General features: G+C 39.5%; 1 long non-coding RNA gene across 9 annotated transcripts in view; it reads left to right on the top strand.

Annotated features, from left to right (window-relative positions):
* LOC107501373 overlaps nucleotides 1-18,757 on the top strand; it is a 257,563-nt gene that overhangs the window by 114,752 nt on the left and 124,054 nt on the right. The gene's annotated exons all lie outside the window — the stretch shown is intronic.

Below are 18,757 nucleotides of genomic sequence, written 5' to 3'. Positions count from 1 at the left end.
ATTTACCAGAAGCCAGGCACTGAGCTAAGTACTTTATACTAAATATCTTTTTAGCCTCAAAACAACCCTATGAGTAGGTATTTTAGTCTCCATATCACAGTTGAGGATACTGAAGCTCAGAGAGGTTTAAAGACACACTTAAGCTGACTCAGATGGTCAGCAGCAGACACAGCCCACATGTTTAGCTAGTATATCTGCCTGTAGTGGATGGCCACCCTCAGCAAAAGGGCTTTCCCTTCAGCTATTCCCATCAGTTTACGCCTTGGAACCCTAGGGCTCCAGGTTTCCTTCCCTAACTGTGGTTGGCTTGGAGCTTTTGATGGGATAATTCCATAAACTGAGCTAAAGAAGCATTAGCAGGATACATGAAGGTGTTACTGAGAATTTTGAAGAAGCAGAAAAGGAGGAACATGAATATGAGAGACATGCTGTTAGAAACTGGAGGAAAGGGGTCCTCATCGTAGAGTGGCAGAAAGCTCAGCAGACTTGCGTTCTGCAGGTTCGTGGAAAGCAGAATCAGCAAGTGATGAAAATATATGTGTAGCTGAGGAGCATTTGAGCAGAGCATTGGCCACAAACCCTTCTTGGTGCTGTGGTAGAATGTGAGAGGAAATAGAAAGTGAGGGCGGAAATTTTAAACAAAAGGGAGCCAGGAACTGATGCTTTGGGAAATTCTTGGCTTCTTTGAATTGCAAAAGATGCTAAAATTAAGAAATAAGTGATAGAAAATTTTGTTTTAGAGAAAGAGGCGAGACTATGCCTGGATAAACTTTGGCTGATACCTCAGGAAGATCAAAAGGTCAGAACATTTAGTCCCTTAAGTGGCTCTTCGAAGAGATTACATCTCTTCAGAGAATGAGTGGGACCGCCTTAGTTTTCTGGGATTACCAATTATACTTGTAAACCAGGGGTAAGAAATTTGGGTGATTTTCTAGTTTTTTTGTTTGTTTTATTTTATTTTATTTTTGTCGTTTAGGACCCTCTTCCATTGCAATACGGAAATATGTTCTCTTTAATCAATGGTGCCTTTTGGGGGTTTGGGTTTGGAATGCGTTTGAATGTGTTCAGATTGTCTCTTTCTTTGCTGTGGGACCCTTAATTTTCAAATGGTACCATGGCACGCCCTGCCCTCAGAGCGGTGCCTCCTGGTCCTGTGATTTGCCAGATGCCAGTTTTACACAACTAACACCTGTTTCCTATATGTTTCTATGGCAGCCTGACCTGGCCTGGCCATTTCCTGCTTGAACTAGTTTGTTGCCGACTGCCCTCCCCCCACAAGGACTCTCCAGCTAACATCAGTTTTTCATAGCTCGCCAACCAATTAATGTCCTTCCTTATATCTGTAGCTGTGTAGGAATGGCAGGACTGTATAAAACTGCCTGTAATGTTACAATCAGGGCTCAGCCTTTTGTAAGAATCCATTAAGCCAGTGCCGGCATCAATAAACGCTGCTTCCTGCTTATAGCCTCAGTGTCCCGTCTCTCCATTTGAGAATCCCGCAACATTTCCACATAGGTTGGACTTTCATCTTCTGGGGTTTATTTTGTCTAGTACTCAACACTCCTAGATCCTCTCTCCATTTCCTTCCACTACTCTTTCCCTCTTTTCTCCTCCATTTCCCTTCCCTCTGTCCTGTATTATCTGCCCTGAACCACCGCTCTGGATATGGACATTTATTTCCTTATTTACAAGCAATTTGAAGTTCATAGTATTTCTTGACTCCTATTTATACTGTTGGTATGGTTCATGAGCAGTTTTATTTGTTCTCCTTGTTAATTTGCATATTTTTGTAGGAGATGGAGAGATTCACATTTAGGTGGCTACATTATCTCATAGCAGGCTTTCTCAACCTTGGTATCCTCAGGGTTTTTGGAAGGATAATTTTTTGTTGTTGTTGTGGAGGACTATCTTGTGCATTCTCAGATGTTTAGTAGCACCCTGGCCTCGACTCACTTGCCAGCCATTTCCCCAGTTGTGATGCCTCAAGATGCCTACAGACATTGCTAATGTCCCCTACGAGGCAAAATTATCCCCCGGTTGATCATCATCTCTTTTCGCTTTATGTCTATACTTTCTTGGAGATTTTCTCAGCTTTAATTTTTTATTTCTGTCATCATCATTTAATATTTACTTTTCTCAGTATTCCTATTTTAAAAAATTAAAATTCATCCTGTTCTTTTTCCATGAGTGTAGTACCTTTTCTTTTGCATTTACAAACAGTTATTTATACTTGTTAATTTATTGATTTGTTTGCTATCCCATTGGTTTATTTCATTCTTTATTTTCATGTTAGGTGAGTTTTTCTAATGCCTCCTCTGCGTTGGGTAACAATTCATACCTAAGAGTGGGGTACCGCAATACTGTATGTTCACGAGATGAATTTGGGGGTTGTCAATGTAGAATAAGTGGATAGCGATCCCATTTTCTTGGGGAATCCCTAATATCAGTGTCTATGGGTGTTTTCTCTTGTCCTGATTAGTTTCACCAGAAAGGAAATTGTTAAGTTTCTACCTGCCAGTGGCATTTTGGGTGGAACTCAAGGGAATGGGCCAGGGATGGAGTGTGGGGTGTTGGTGGGGGGGTATGTGCTCTCACCTTTCAGTGAATAGATTTTTCTTTCATGTCTCTGGCTCGTTAGAAAAATACTTCCCAGGCTTTTCCAGTTTCTTCTGAAAGCAAATCCTTCATGGTTTAATCTCTTCAGATAATAAACCTGTATGTAGTCTTCTTCTAGGATATAGAAGGAGATCTAGGGATTAAAAGTTACTCCTTTTAAAGACTTAGGACCAATTCTCCTATTTTTAGTCTTATTTCTTACTCTCTTCTTAAAGATACCTGATGCCTGCGGGTCTGGAGCATTGCACACTTCTGTTTGATACCACCTGTTTCCAAAAGGCACTTAGCTTTCAACCTTCCATGGTCTTCTGGGCCAGGTGCCTCTCATCTGTTTTCCAGCTCTTAAAACTTGTTGTTTCTAATGGGAGGGAGTTGAGATAAGTGAGAATACTCAGCAGCATTTTGTGCAAGTAAATGAATACATTCCACCCATGGTGTTCAACTGGAACTCCAACATCTTCATTATAGAACCTTGGTTCACGGAATATCCTTAGACATTTAGCAGCAACAGCATCGCCTTGAAATTTGTAACAAATGCAAACCCTTGAGGTTTATCCCAGACTTTATGAATCAGATAATCTGGGGGTGGGGCCCAGCAATTTATTACCAGCCTTCCAGTTGATTCTGGTGCACACTAAAGTTTAAGAATCGTGCCAGAGGGGAAAATTAGAACTTTCTAAAAATCAGGACTTCTGCCTAAATAACCTATTACAAGGTCTCATGTTCTTTTTATCTTCCTCCTCCCCCCCCACTTCAGGAGAACGATTTTGTTTTTTCAGATGTTTAACTCCTACGAGATCATTTCTAGGAAATCTGAAAACTAAAAGGGCATTTTAATTTGAAATATAATATTTGACTGCACATTTGCTATATTTGTAATGTCTGCTTATTTCTTAAACAAATATTTTAGTATTCCCTAAAAGGCTGCTTATATTTTTAGAATCATTTTTTTATTTCTCTTTTTCTTTTATACCCTATTTAACTACATTGCTCTCTATAGCCCCTTAAATTGAATTCGAATGCATTTCGATTATTTCTGTTTCAATGTTTTTTGAATACTTTTATTTTTATACTTATTTCCTCAATACATTATAGAACTATAATTAAAATTCCTTGTTTACTTCTATTTCTTCTCAACTCATTTTCCAAATGTTAATGTTTTCAGCTTTTCTTTCCTCATTTAAAACTACCTAATAAGAGTAAATATTGATATAATTTTTTTTTCCTTTCCAACCTGGAGTGTTTGTTATTATTTTTAGAGTTACTAATAACGCTTGTTATTATTTTAGAAAATGGGGTGGGATAGAGAAACTTTTCTCTTACTCATACTTAATGTTTAACATCCTTTGTCCACAGCTGTCAATGAGTTGAGCCAAAGAACTCAGAAGTCCATAACTTGCAGAACAGCAGTGGGCAACCTCTGACTCTTAGTGATGGCAGTGGGCAGATCAATGACTCTTGATATCCTTGCTAGCTTCAAACAGAGGAGCGGGCGAGTGCCAGGGAAATACTTCTCAAAATAAACTGTCTTAGCAATTACATTTGTCTAAACATATTTGCAGTTTTTCCAAAAATGTTATAATTTGCCTTAACTATTCTTTGTAGGTAGTTGTGTTTATGTTCATTTTGCAGGCGAGGAAGCCAGCCTATTAGCTAACTGGGACACGACCCAGTATTAGTTTGCTAGGGTCACTATAACTAAATATCAGACTGGTGGCTTAAATGATGGGATTTTATTTTCTTTCAGTTCTGGAGGCTAGAAGTCCAAAACTAAGGCTTGTATTTGTAATAAATTTCAAAGTGATGCTGCTGATGGTGGTCTAAGGACCCTCGATAAGCCAATATTCTATGATAAAATGTTGAAATTCTAGTTGAACCCAATGGACTGAATGTATTCATTTATTTGCACAAAATGCTGCTGAGTATTTGCATCTATCTCCCATAAAAACAAACAAGTTTTAAGAGCCGGAAAACAGATAGATAAAGAGGTAGTTGGCAGATTTGGTTTCTTCTGAGGCCTCTTTCCCTGCCTGAGAGATAACCTCCTTCTCTTTGTGTGCTCCATGGTCTTTTTCTCTCTGTACACACGTCCTCGGGGGCCTCAGTGTGTCCAAATTCCTCTTATATGGACACCAGATGGATTGGCATAGGGCCCACCCTAAAAGCCCCATTTTAACTTAATCATTTAATCTTAATTTTCTTCTATGACATGATTCTCTAAGGCCTTATCTCCAAATATACTCAGATTCTGAGGTTCTAGCGGTTAGACCTTCAACATATAAATTTTGGGGGATGCAATTCAAACAATAATAGTAATAGGAATCAGTTGTTCTTCTGATCTCAAAGTCCAGCTCTTCCTACTTAACCAAGATAAAGAAGAAAGCACAAGATGAAGGCAGAGACAAAATGGATAACTAGAAAAATTAAAGACGCCCAGACTAGCACAAATGCCAATAAGGCCACTCTCCAAAGAAACTTCCCCTTGTCTCAGTCTTTCTGTATTTCTAATTTTTATTCCTTTTTTTTTTTTTCAAAAATCGTATTCTTACCTAAGAGACGTTTGTGCTTCTTTGTTTAGCTCCATTGAAAAGTTTCCAATACTGTTCTCTGGCTGGGCTTAAGCTTTTGTAAGTAAAGTCACAAAGTTACTCTTTCAAATTCAAGCAAATCCTTATGTATCTATTTTTAGGATGTCTCTTTCCTAAAAGCAATACAGAATTTGAGGACATCTGTGATGATTATGATTTGCAGGTGCTGGAAAGTCTTAAATTCCATGAAGAAAAACATTCATCTTCCTGAAGTGCCCCTGTCCTCCTGTCAGGATGCTAAAGGCTTTAGGGCTTGTGAATTAACATTGTATCAGATTCACTCTCACTGTAAATTCCCAGCCAGTTTTCTTCCTGACCACTTTAGCATTTTAATAAAATAGGATCTTTCTTTCATTGGGGACAGTGAGAAATTACCCTCCTTTTCCCTGAAGTACATAATAGAATTTAAGAATAACTGAAATTCACTATGCCTTCACACAAATGTACTTCTGAGTCAAATTTTGCAGAAAGGAACATTTCTTTAAACTATGTGTGTTTTACTTAAGAAGCACGGATGTGCCTAGAGAGTAGGGTTTATTCTTTGGGAAAATGAACATTTTCAGAACTTTTTGTCTCCTTAGATCTCTTTCTCCTTTATTAAACCGTGCAGATGAGTTATTTGAGGCTCGAATTTAATGTGTGATACATTAGAGCCCAGGTTTGAAATTAGAATTTCTTTAAGTGTGGACGTGGCCACATCGGAACTCTCCATGGTGCTTGCATGGAAGTCACTTGGAGTGTTTGTTAAAAATGCATCTATTCGAGGCCTACTCCAGAGCTCCTGATTCAGATTCTGGGAATCTGCATTTAACAAACATTCAGTAACTCTTCCACACACAAAGTGTTAAGAACTACTGCTTTAAATGAGAGATTTTAATCTTTTCCATTTTCATGATTTCTGCTAAAACAGGGAGGAGTTGAAGCCTTCCTTTCTTTCCTATATCACAAGTCTATAAATGGTCTCAGAAGCTTCTATATTTCAAGATTTCTATTAGCAAATGGTAAGAGAGCTCTTGGTGAAGAATTGGTTTAGTAGCCCAGTTTTAACTGATCATTCATTGCACTGATCTTTGACAGGATAGTGAAAGGAGAATCTACTACCTGAGCCTGGATGATTGGGTCATGTTATGAGTGGGTCTTGAAGGGTGGGTGAGTTTTGTGGAGGAAACATCCAAGAGGATATATCCAATGGGCTGTCAGGAAAGGGGAACATGGCATTTGGTGAAGTTAGGCTTTTAAAGATTGGAAAGGTTTGTAGCAGCTGCTGAAAGGAATGGAATAGGAAGTTAATACAATGACTAAAAAATTATGAGCCCTATTGTGGACTTAGCTATTTTTAGATTATCTTGGTTTTGGAGTGAAGTGGAAGAATAGTTATAGAACTATCTCTCGTGACGCTCCAGGGCCAGAACATGTGAACTATGATTCTCAAGACTTTTGCTTCTTGGTTATTTCTCTAATTGAAGCTATAGTTATAGTTATAGAGGGTCTATGTTTTAATCTATTATGAATCCCAAAGGCTGTTGGAATAGCAATAAATAGGGGCTAAAATAGGCCTTGGATACATTTAATTGATACTGAAAATAGCTAAAAGTCATTACTGTAAATTTTTATAGTAAATATATGAATTCAAATGAGAAGAAATAATAAAATAAAATTAAAGAAAAAAATCCAGAAACCATAGGTCTTAACATTTCCCAGCCCACTCAAAGATACAAGTAATTGACCAGGAAGTAAGTTGTTTCTGGAAAGCCATGAGGTAAAACAAGACAGAAACAAAAAGGTCTATTTTCCATAAGGAAAAAAATAATAATAATTTAAGTTTAGGTCCTGAAACAGTGAGAAAACTGCAAAGAAATGTAGTTTTTCTTTTCTTTCTAGGACAAAAAGAAGATATTGATCAATTGACAGATTTTATTATCAATAAATATCTGATTACTCTGAGTTAATACATAGGGTTTCGTCCTCTATTATCTAGACCACTGCTGCCCATAAAATATAATGTGAGTTGCATGTGCAATTTAAAGATTTTTAGTAGCCCCATTTAAAAAATAAAAAAGAAATAAGTGAAATTAATTTGAATTATGTATTTTATTTATTCAATCTAATATATCCCAAACATCATTTCAGTATGTTATCATATAAAAGTTATTGAGGTATTTTCCATTTTTTCCCCACTGTCTTTGAAATATGACATGTATATTACAGTTGCAGTACATCTCAGTTTGGACTTTGAACACTTGAAGTACCCCGGAGCCACAGGTGGCCATTGTCTAAGATACAGGACAGCGCAGATCTAGAGGAGCCCTGTATTTCATATTAATGTTATGTGTTTACGAGACCTCTCTCTACAGTTTGATAATATACTTTGGGATTTTCCCAGCTAATATCTCTGTGAAGTTTGCCTAATTAGAAGCATCTAAGTTATGGTATTTTGCCTTCGAGGTTTTAGAAATCAAGTCTAAAACCTTTTTTTTTTTTTTTCCTGACTGAAATGGTCTTCCTTTGTGGAAGACAGGAAAATCACAAGTGTTTGAACAACTGAGTTTGTTTTTCTTTCCATTTGACTTTGGAAACAGTAAAATTTGAATTTTAATGTAACATTTGCATGGTGTTTTTTCCATGTGAAACAAAAAAAAACCATTGGTACTTGTTTGAAGACCTGGGGAATTGTAGCTAGAAAAACAGCTCCATGATGGATATGTTTATGTAATTACAGCACTTGCTTTAGTGTATTGGGTGGGAATACAGCTTCCCAGGAATTTTTGGCCTGGAAGTAGTTGGATGATTTCCTGCTTTCAAGAATGTGTTATAACAGAGAAATCCATTGGACTGATGGAGCTATTTGGATAGAAACGAGGGATATCTCATACCTTGATGGCCAACTAAGAGTCAGAGGGTTTCAGCAGATGCCTTCGCAGCTAGTGGCATTGTTCACTATTTATTTAATGAATACTTATATAATGCTTACCAAACACCAAAGGCTGTCCAAGTGCTTAATAAATGTTAACTCACTTAATCCACATGATAACCCCATGAGGTAGGTACTATTATTATCCCCAGTTCACAGATGAGAAAACTGAGGCACAGAAGGGTTAAGTGATTCACTATGGTTTCCTAGCTAGTAAGGGGCAGAGCTGGGATTTGAACCCAAGCTATCTGCTCCCATTAGCTGCTCTAAACCAATTGTCACTGAGGTCCTCCCTCCAGACCCCTTGGCAGATGTACGTGCCCCACTCTTCTAAAGTCATTATGTCACCCTGGGAGAGAGGTCGCTGAGATTATATTTTTTACCACCCCCTCAGAATGGGAATTCGGAACAGGAATTTTAAGGTAGCAAAAATAAAAATGCCACTTCTTTTATGTATCTGAGCTTCATATCTGCTACACAAATATAATTTATTAACACCAATCAATGCCTATGGCGTCTGTTTTGTTTACATGCAGACTCTTCAATTCTTGGGAACTCTGAAGGAAAATGTGTTATTGTCATGCTATAAGAGCACTGAGGATCTCCGGGGCTCAGCGCAGAGAGGATGCCCTTCTTCTGTCACCACAAATGTTGCCCACACTTGAGTGGCAGCTATCCTTTGCTTTTCCTGTCAAAGCGTAAAGAGACAAACCAGGCAATATCTGAAGGAGAAGCTCTTTCAGTTGCATATAATTTTGGAAGACCTAAGATTGTCCATAGTTCGGTATGAGTACAAATGTTGAATATGGACTAGCTTAAGAGAGGAAGAATAAAAGATTTAGAAATTTCTGTAACAATGTCAACAGATGCAGAAACAATTAGAAAATTTTTTTCTTTTGGTGACTTTGAAACAGAAGCTCATGCCAAATACCCCCAGTATTCCTTTTAACTGTGGAAACTGAGCTCAGTGGATTCTGTAGTTGTCTAATTGAGGGCACGATTATTCATGCAGCCCTGATTATGTATAAGGAGCCATTTTCCCTCATGCAGAATTATTTCACACAAAGATCCAAATTCAGACCAGGAAATTGATGCTCAGAGATGTTAAATAATTTGCTTAAGATCTCACAGAAAATGATGTCAGGGATTTGACATCATTTTGACTTCACGTTTCTAATCCTTACACTCTACTGACAGGACCTAGAATTAATCTCAAGGTTGAATACAATAATATTGGGGTGTGTGTGTGTGTGTGTGTGTGTGTGTGTGTGTGTTGGAAGAAATTTGGTCTAGACAGGGTTTGGCAAGCTTTCTCAGAGAATGATAAGATAGTAAATATTTTAGGCTTTGTGGGTCATATGCGGTGACTTTTCCATAGGTGTTTCCTTGCCCCAAACTCACCCATCACCTCAAGACAGAAGAAGCTTAGCTTAAGATTTCCAATTAGGGTACTAGTTTTATTATTTAAAATGGAGACCCCAAAATGAGGAATTGGCATGCAGTTGTGAAAGGCACGCTGGTAGCTATTTTATTTATCATCATTTTATGGAAAATTAGATGAAAAACAGATGTCATTTCAGCTTTTTCTTAGTCTGGAAAGATAAATCTGATTTGGCCATTTGTTTTGTCCTGGTCAGTGACATTAATGTCAATATAATGATTTATTGCACTGCTGAAATGCTGAAAGTGATCTGGGCTGTGTCACTTATTCTAGTGGCAGCTTGTCACCCAGGGGTAGGGATGTCTTCCACCCAGCCCAGCATATCTGAGGGGCTCAATGACAGAGCCATAGCCATTGCCTTTCGATGTGTTCAATTCTGGTAATCGAGGTAAGTAAGCTGACTGGTGGGAATGGAGGCTCATTTGAGTTAACTTGAATCAAAGTATCAAAAGCAGAAAAGTGTTAAATTGATCCAGTATTCTCTCTTCCAAATACCAACAACCATCCCTGATGCAGAGAAACCACTGAGTTTCCCCCCTTACCATTCCTAGCTCTTTGCATTTATTGTATAATTGGAGTGTGGGGGTACAGGAGGAGTATAGCTATCTTCTCAGAGTCATGTGTTTCTCTCCATCCCTTCCCTCCTCTCCCCCAACCACCCCGTTTTCCTTTCAGGGTCCTCCCTCCCCCACTTCCTTCCATCTCTCCTCCCTCCCACATACCCAATATTTGGTAAGTACTTACTCTGTGCCACTGTGCATGGTGCTGGGATATAGAAGCAAACAGTTCAGGCAATTGTAACCATCATGGAGCTTACAAACCACAGAGCAGCCCAGATAGCCAAGAGGCTGAAACCTCCATTGTAGCTTTTGTCTCTTTGAAGTTCACCGAGGTTCCTAGATGTATAGATTTAAAAGTTTTCATCAAATTTTGTCAGGAAACTTAGTTCCTTTTCCATGTGGTATTTTGTCTGATTTGTGAATTTATTTATATAGAATTTAAAAGGCATAAAATTGCATTTATTTTACATTTTAATGGATTACTTTTGTTAACCTGTATTAGAATTTTTTAAAAAAGACTATGAAACAGCAGTGTAGGGAACTGGGCAGGGTGGGGGCCCTATTGTGGTCAATGGCCACTGACCAAACATCCTTGCACCACACAGCAGTATCCGTGCTCCTTGAGAAGGGGATATAGGCCGCCTTCCTATCAATTTCCTGTGCATATTTTCAGCCTACAAAAATGTAATGTTTTTGTTTTTTTCTTTATAAATGTGGTCAATAAGGAGATCGTTTATTTTGAATAGCAGGAAGGCTATGTATGAGGCCTGAGAGCTAGAGATGAGATTTTTCTTATGCCACTGAGTAATTCACAAGTAGTGGTAAAGAACAGTCAAGCATGGGGAGGAATTGGGCACTTCGAAATTCGGGCGATTTTATGTCATACCTGGCAGGGTCACAGAACTGATAGTCAATCCCACACCTGTGGCAGGAACATAATACAGGAGTTTTAGGGGGGCTTGAAAGTAGTTGTTGCTCAAGGGGTGTGATTTCAGAAGTTCTCTTTTGCCTGTTTGGTATAAATCACGATAACTACACTTGAAATCATTGCTAGCTAATGTGTTCCCACCCAGTCCTCTGAGAGTGGCTTCTCATGTTCTCTGCTTCCTTCCACATCTTTGAAGAATTATTCACAGATGACAGTTTCCATATTAGTAATGAGGCAACCTGAGATTATCACTTCTTTCCTCTTTTCTCTGATACACCATTGGAATAGATTTACCTTAATTTACAGCTTCTGATTTCACCCCAGGGCATAAATGACTCATGGCTGATCAGGCTCCCTTCAGTGGATTTTTAACCTTTCTTTGCTTAATATATTTATGATAAGGGTCAGAGACACTACATTCAAAAGCAGGAGGGGGCCTGATGGCTTCTGGGGGTGAAAGATTCTTTCTTGTCTTTTAATTTAAAAAAGTTTAAGACAAGTCAGCACTAGAAGTGAGGCTGAAGAACAGAGCAAGCTGAGGTTTGGCAGTATTACCTGATCAGCCAGCAGGCCTGAAATGATTTAACAGAGAGCAGATGATGAAAATTAGCCAGCCGAAAGCTCAACTGATAGGTTATAGCTATCAAGGTATGCAGCCCTCCTGCTGGAAATGGGTATCCTCTTTCTCCATCCCAATCCAGTAGGTGAGATGTCATTCAGTTGTCACATTGAAATAGGCCTCTTGGTAACACTGCAGAATGGTGGGATTTTTAAACGTTTTCTGTGACGACATCTTACTCCTTTCTTCTTTGTGATTGGGAATGTAGGGTGAGTTATAAGAAGTAAAAAAGATAAAGAAATGACAACCCCCTCCCCCACCACGTGTACCTTTTGTGCAAACTCACAAAATGGTGCAGCTATTTCACAAAGTAGAATTAAATTGCATTAGCCCCAGAAATAAAAATATTGTGCATGTTGCTGGGCATAAGTCTGAATAGTTGCTAAAAAGCTAGTCAGTCTATAGACATTTCTCTGTAAGCCACTGTATATCCAGTAATACGGACTATTTATGTTTGTCTTTGAAAATATTTTATGACATATGTGTTGAGAGAAAAAAAAATTACCAAATGGGATATATATATATATATTGTGATTCCACTTTGTAAGGGCAAACATTGAGTTTTTGAAATATATACATGAAAATATTAATAGATATTAGCGCAAGTCCTGAGATCGCTCCGCTGAATCCGCCCGCCCGTTGCCGCTGTCACCCCCAGTCTCACCACCCCGCCCCCATCCTGCGGGTCGCCTCAACCCACGCGGTCCAAACCAGTTTCTGGGGCGATGAAGTTTGTGCATAAAGAGGCGCCTCTGAGGTGAGAGCGTCTGAGGGGAAAACCGGGCCAGGTCCTGGTGGTAGCAGAAAAGGCTCCTAAAGCTCAGATGGTGCCTTCTGATCTCACAGCTGGTCAATTCTGCTTCCTGATCCAGAAGCGAATTCATCTCAGAGCTGAGGATGCCTTGTTTTTCTTTGCCAACAATGTCGTTCCACCCACCAGAGCCACGGTGGATCAGCTATACTAGGAACACTATGAAGAAGGCTTCTTTCTATACACTGCCACAGTGATGAAAGCATCTACGGTCTGCGAAGCCCCGGACCCCGCAGTTGGGGGTAGGGTCCCACTCCGTGAAGAGAGAGGCGCGGCCCTCTTCTGTGATCTCGTCTATCTTCGGGCTCAAACACCAGCTCCCTTCAGGACGTGCACCTCCTTAGGTTTGAGGCTCTTCCCGTAGCAGGAGTGTTAACCCGCAGGCGCCTCTAGTCCCTCTCCCTTTTCCTCTCTGTCCCTTTCTCTACCACCATTCCCATTCTGCGTTAGACTTATTGTCAATCTCTGCCTCATCCAGTGATTGTTTTGGTTTCTGTTCCCTTTCTCATTGCCCAAGGGGCTCAGGACCCCAACAGTCCTTTCCATTTGGGATAGATGGAAAGGACTGAAATTATGGGGGGAAGGTTGGAGGCATATCAATAAAGGGAAAGCCACCAAGCTGAAAAAAAATATTAATAGATATTAATAGTACTTATCAATGAGTGGTGGGATTATAAGAAGCTTCATTTTGTTTTATCGATTTTTCTATAAAGGAGATGTTTGCGTGATAAGAATTGTTAAGTTAAAACTAAAATTTCTGGTAAGTTGAGTCTGCCTATTGATGTTTCATAAATATGAGATTCCTTTATGAATTCTCTGTGAAGCTAGAATCTTTGCATACAGATTTTCTGAGTCTTCGTAAGTCAAACTCACCATTTCTGATGCTGCTGCCTGTTTTAACAGCATGCAGGTCAGAGGGCCTGAGCCGTGGAAAGCTTCTTAGAGGTTTCCCTGGGCCCTGGTCAGGGCTCCTACTCAACTGCTTATCATTCTCATGATAAACTAAGTCATATTCAGCAAGAAGACAGGAGTTTGGGAATTATTCCTGGTGAAGAAATTTTCACCTCTACCTGTCCATATGTGATTGAATTTCACTTTATCTACCTCTACAAAAGTTTTTTCATATCTCTGGAAAAGAGAGTAGTTTTTGTCATATGGCTATTTTCATTAAAACATATGTATATATAATGATTATGACCAGCTCAGAAATGAGCGTGTATTTGGTTATTTAAATGCATTCTCATTTCTTTACATTTTCTAATCACTTGCTCAAACAACTGCTTTAAAGAGCAGGCAGTTCGTTATCTTCTACTTGAGCATTGCTCATCTTACCCTCTAAACTCCAAGAACTCCGGAGCTCATTCAGTCCTCTCTACCAGGAGCCACACAAAGGGAATGGAAGTCTTTTATGACCATTGTCTCTTAGAGACATAAAGTGTCCCCACTGAAGTTTGTTGCTGAGAATCATGGTGCCTGGTCCCTTATAGGCACAGTGTGCCCAAGCTGGGACTCCAGCATGACTGTTATCTTAGTGCCCTCTTAGAAGCAGGCATGGCCGTTGCTCCCCAAAGCACAGCACTTAGCCCTATACTCTTCCTGACCAGAACTTCCTGGTCCTAAATCCTTAGAGTTTGTCTTAAGCCTGAGTCCCCAGCCTGTACTCTCCAGGGAATTTTATTTCTTGGTGCTCTTTGTTTTTCCATGCCATTATGTCTTGTTCAGACTCTCCCTGGTCCACTCCAACAGGTAAAACCTAGCTTTGACTCTCAGAAAGCACGGATGGCATATGCGCACTTATCTCCTTCTTCCTAGTGCTCTGGGATCCACACGTGGTAGAATCCAGCAGGAGGTTGGTCAATGTGATTTGTGTTTGCAATCCATCTGTGTTTACTCATTTTCTATGATGAAAGTTAAGCTCCTACCCTCTCACAGAAACTGGGAGACCAGGTCCCTATCCTCTTTGCTGATTACATTTCAAAGGGATGGCTCCTAAGTCCTTGAGAAAGATATTCCTGAGTTGTAGAGGATTTACACCTCAAAGGGGCAGAGAAATAACTTACAATTGCAAGTTTCTAAAGTTAATGCTCTGAGAAAAAGAAGGTCAAGGGCCTATAGTCCAGAAGAATACTGTCTAAAGTTTAGTCCATCCGAAGGGAATGATAAGGCTATCTTGCTGAGTAGCAGTCTTGTCGCAGCCCTGATATAATCACAAAAGGTTTTAATTTGTTTCACCTCTCACTCCCATCCTCCTATGGCAGACAGCTTTCCCAGCAGTATTTACACAGCTCAGGGAGACTATGAGAGTACATAGTCTCTCATAGCAAAGTTTGTCACATAATTGACCATGCCTTAAGGTGCTATTCCAGATTTGATGGTCATCCTGTTTGTGGGGAGTGGATACTTGCTATAATGTTTTGGGTACAAAAGGAGTTAGGAAATTATACCTTTATAAGGGGACACTAAACTGCAAGTTGGGGAGTCTATATTTTTCTTTTCAGTGACTCCTTTGTAGATTTTATGCTGCAACTTTATAAAGAAATGGACACCAATGTTCCCACTACACTTTCAGATCAACAACTCAGAGAGGATTTACTTCCTTAGAAGTCACCACGATGCCATTTCTTATTGCAGAGGAGTTGAAAATATATTTCAATGTGGGTTCATTTGTTCTTATTCAGTAGTTAAAGGGTACATATAAGGGAGTTGGTAAAATTTATTAGGTTGGTAGATTTTAAGAGACTATTCTGAGTTCAAAGTAGCTCTTAAGATCCACGTGAGGAATTATGACCATTATTATTAACTCTGTTTAGGTCAAGCCATAACGTGGAAACCCCTGTCCACTTAGGAACTTGTTCCATCATCTCTCTGCCTATCAAGTCAGATTCTACAAATGTGAATGTTTCCTGAGCACCTTCATAGGGACACAGTGTGTTGTTTGTTCTGTCATCAGTGGTGAGAAGTTACTTGACATTTTCATTGCTAATAACTCTCTTGCAAGTGTATTGGCACTTCAGTCATGTTTGAACCAAATCAACAAATAATGAGCCCGTGTTCTGTGAGACCCACCCACATAGTTCTTGCTCGAGAATGACTCAGGCTGTTGAGGAGCCAAGTTATAGACATGTAGATAGTGAAATTAGAATAAACTACCTAAACAAATGTCAAAATATCAACAGATTTCATCTTGAGGTATATGAGTAATTACAAAACAAACTTTGCAGACATTAATTACTACAGGAGATGAGAGGATGGGAACATGAACAAAATGGACCTCACATTTTCCCCCAAGCTTGCTTGGTCTTTTCCTCAATCTCTTTTGCATAGGACATACATCCTTAAAAATTCTCGCATGCATATGCGTCTTTCTTTTAGCTGTTTTCCTATGCACACGCTTCACTGCAGTTAACTAGACCTATTCTTAATTCTCTTAATTCACCATCATATGCAATGCTTCTGCCTCCACACAAGTGCCTCCCTGCTGGAATGCCTGTTTCAACTCTTTCCCTCTTTTGTTCTCTCTACATTGCTGACTTCTCTTAGTTAAACTAAGTAATGAAGGTTCCTCCACCTTTTGCGCTAGTTGGACCCTCAATGCATTGGGTGATGCCATCTGCTTTACTCGGTCTACCTGTTCACATGTGAATCTTTCTGGAAACACTCTCACAGATATACCCAGAAAGAATGTTTAATCAGATACCTGATCATCCCACAGCCCAATCAAGTTCATACATAAAATTCATCACCACAGGTAGCATCAGCATCTTATGGACATTGTAGATATACAAATTCTTAGGCCCTACCCAGACCTACTGAAGTCTTACCTCAGGAATCTATGTGCTGACATGCTCTCTAGGTGGTGCTTACATACATGAATGTTTGAAAAACACTGCTTTCGAGGGTCCTGCTCTGTCCTCTTGCTGTAATGCCTTCTTCAATAGGATGCCCCACCTTCATTCCCAGGCCTTAAGCTCTCTGCCTGAGTCTGTTTCCAGAACCTGTGTGGGTCTCTTCTCCAGGTCCATTAAGGGACAGTTATTTGAGGGGACTGTGAATGAAGCTTGGACATGTGAAGGTGTCCACATACATGTGTGCTAGGCCCCTCGCTGGGCAGCATGGAGCTGGGAAAAGAAGATAAGGGCAGTGAGCCACAGGTGGGGGTTGGAGTTTTTTTTCTGTCCTGCTAGTTCTAAATTCGAACTTCCTTTCTGGGTCTTCTTGAAGCTGTGTTTGCTAAGATAGCAGTAAAGAACATATTTTATTTAGCTATTTGTTAGTTTGATTTATATGGTTTAGATATTCAGATATATGATATGAGAGCCTCTATTTGTGCCCTCTGCCCAGGCCTGCAAATATTAAGGCAGAGCCTGCTCTGAAATTTTAATACCAAGGTCCTTTTAGTGTCCTCCTCTGGGCTAGGATTCATTGGGGGCAAAGATTGGGTTTTATTTAACCCGGACTCCAATGCTTTATGCAGTGATTGGGATAAGTGACTTAGCAAATGTGTGCAAGTGGTTTTATGATGATTTGGGCTCTCAGGGAAAACCTGTGGGGAAGACACTTGGCCCACGTGGGTGTTGTCGGGCTATGATCAGTGAGACCACCACAGTGTCCTGATGCAGGCAGCGCTCTCTGCTATCATCACATCAATTCAGGGAATCGGGGAAAATAAAGGGGGCATGACGTTGACAAGATGTCATCTAGTGGAACTGATTCCTCAGACTAAACAAAATGAAGCAAGCTTTGAAGTCCAAGTAAGGTGGGAAGGAGAACCAAATGCCATAGATTAATTAGAATAATGAAAACAGCTGTCAAACTAGTCTGAAACCTTGGCTTACTACAATTAAGTGTTCAATACAAACTAATTAAATTAGCAGTTCCCAGGTGTTGGCTTTACAGACAGTATAAATTATGCATGGAGGCAGGAAGCTTTGTCTATACCAAGGCCTTATTTTGGTGGTTCTTCTCATTTTATGGTTTTCTGTGTAGCATTTATTTCTGGTTTTATTGTAATGCCTCATGTCAGATATATCACGAAGTGGCAGGATAATTGAACAATTACACATGGATGCTGAATACTTAAATAGGTTCATATTTTGATTTTTTTTTCTCTGTCTTTGAAATTCTTTTACTAACAAAGGCAGGATACCACAGATATTCTCAAATCTTATTGGCTCTATTGTATATCAGAGAATATAGATCAGAGAATGATCTAAAACCGAAGCTTACAAATATAAGATGTGTTATGAATGCTTGCTGCTGTAAAACATTGATAATAAACAGAAACTGACTGTATCCGCTGCAATGTCTCGCTCAATTTTGATGGCTGGGAAAGAGCAAAGATTTCTAAGCAGAGTGACAACAGGTTGACTTGGATTTAATTTTTTTTTTTTTTTGTCAATGCCTGATTGAGGCTCCATTCTTGTCTCTTGCTAGTAGGGGCATAGTGCATTTCTTTGTATTGTGGTTCAGTTGTCAAAGGGACATCTGGTATTCGGACTGTTCTTAAGGGGGTCATTGATTTCTTTTTTCTTTCTTTTCTTTCTTTTCTTTTTTTTTTTTTTTTAACCTGATCTTAATAAAGTTGATAGTTTGTAAGATCCAGCCAACCAACCAATATTCATTAAGAGCCTATTTTGTGCGTCAGACTCTGGGCCAGGGTGGGAGAAAACTGTGAAGTGGAATGAAACCTATCTTGGTCCACAGAGTGTCTAGAGTCCTATGAGAAGCTTGGACACATATGTGAAATCACCTTGAGTCACATGAGCCAGGTCTCAAGTGCCAACTATACTGTGAAAAGTAGGCAATGATTTCAGAGTGGAATCGCTTCCAGCTGAGGAGAAAGGGGCCATTCATGAGAAGTTTCCAGCATCGCTCCATATTTTTGAGCAGTGTTGTTCAAACTGTGTTGACAATGAGTTATAATAAGAAAAGTACTTTATGTCACAACTGTACACATTTTTGGAGTGTGAACCACTGAAACAATACTTAACCCTTTCTATGTGTTGTGCACTTTGGTCTATTCTATCCTATTCTATTCTACTTTTTAAAATACTCTATTCTATGAAAATGCTCTGTTTTATGAAAGACAGTGCAGACTGTAGTCTCAATAAATTGTTAAATGTCTCACTAATTAGTTGTCATCCACAACCTGAAAAATACTGCTTTAGAGGCCTGAGTTAAAATCCTGCAGCTACTTCCCACTCTGCCACCTCCCCTACTCTCCTCTCTACACCCTCCTATAAGAGGAACCTTTTCAGTGTCTCTGCAGTGGAATAGCTAGTGT

Source organism: Rousettus aegyptiacus, unplaced genomic scaffold (assembly GCF_014176215.1).
Source record: "Rousettus aegyptiacus isolate mRouAeg1 unplaced genomic scaffold, mRouAeg1.p scaffold_m13_p_7, whole genome shotgun sequence".
Classification (NCBI taxonomy): Eukaryota; Metazoa; Chordata; class Mammalia; order Chiroptera; family Pteropodidae; genus Rousettus; species Rousettus aegyptiacus.
Note: the sequence above shows the minus strand (reverse complement) of the source record. Positions and strands in the feature narration are given on the sequence as shown.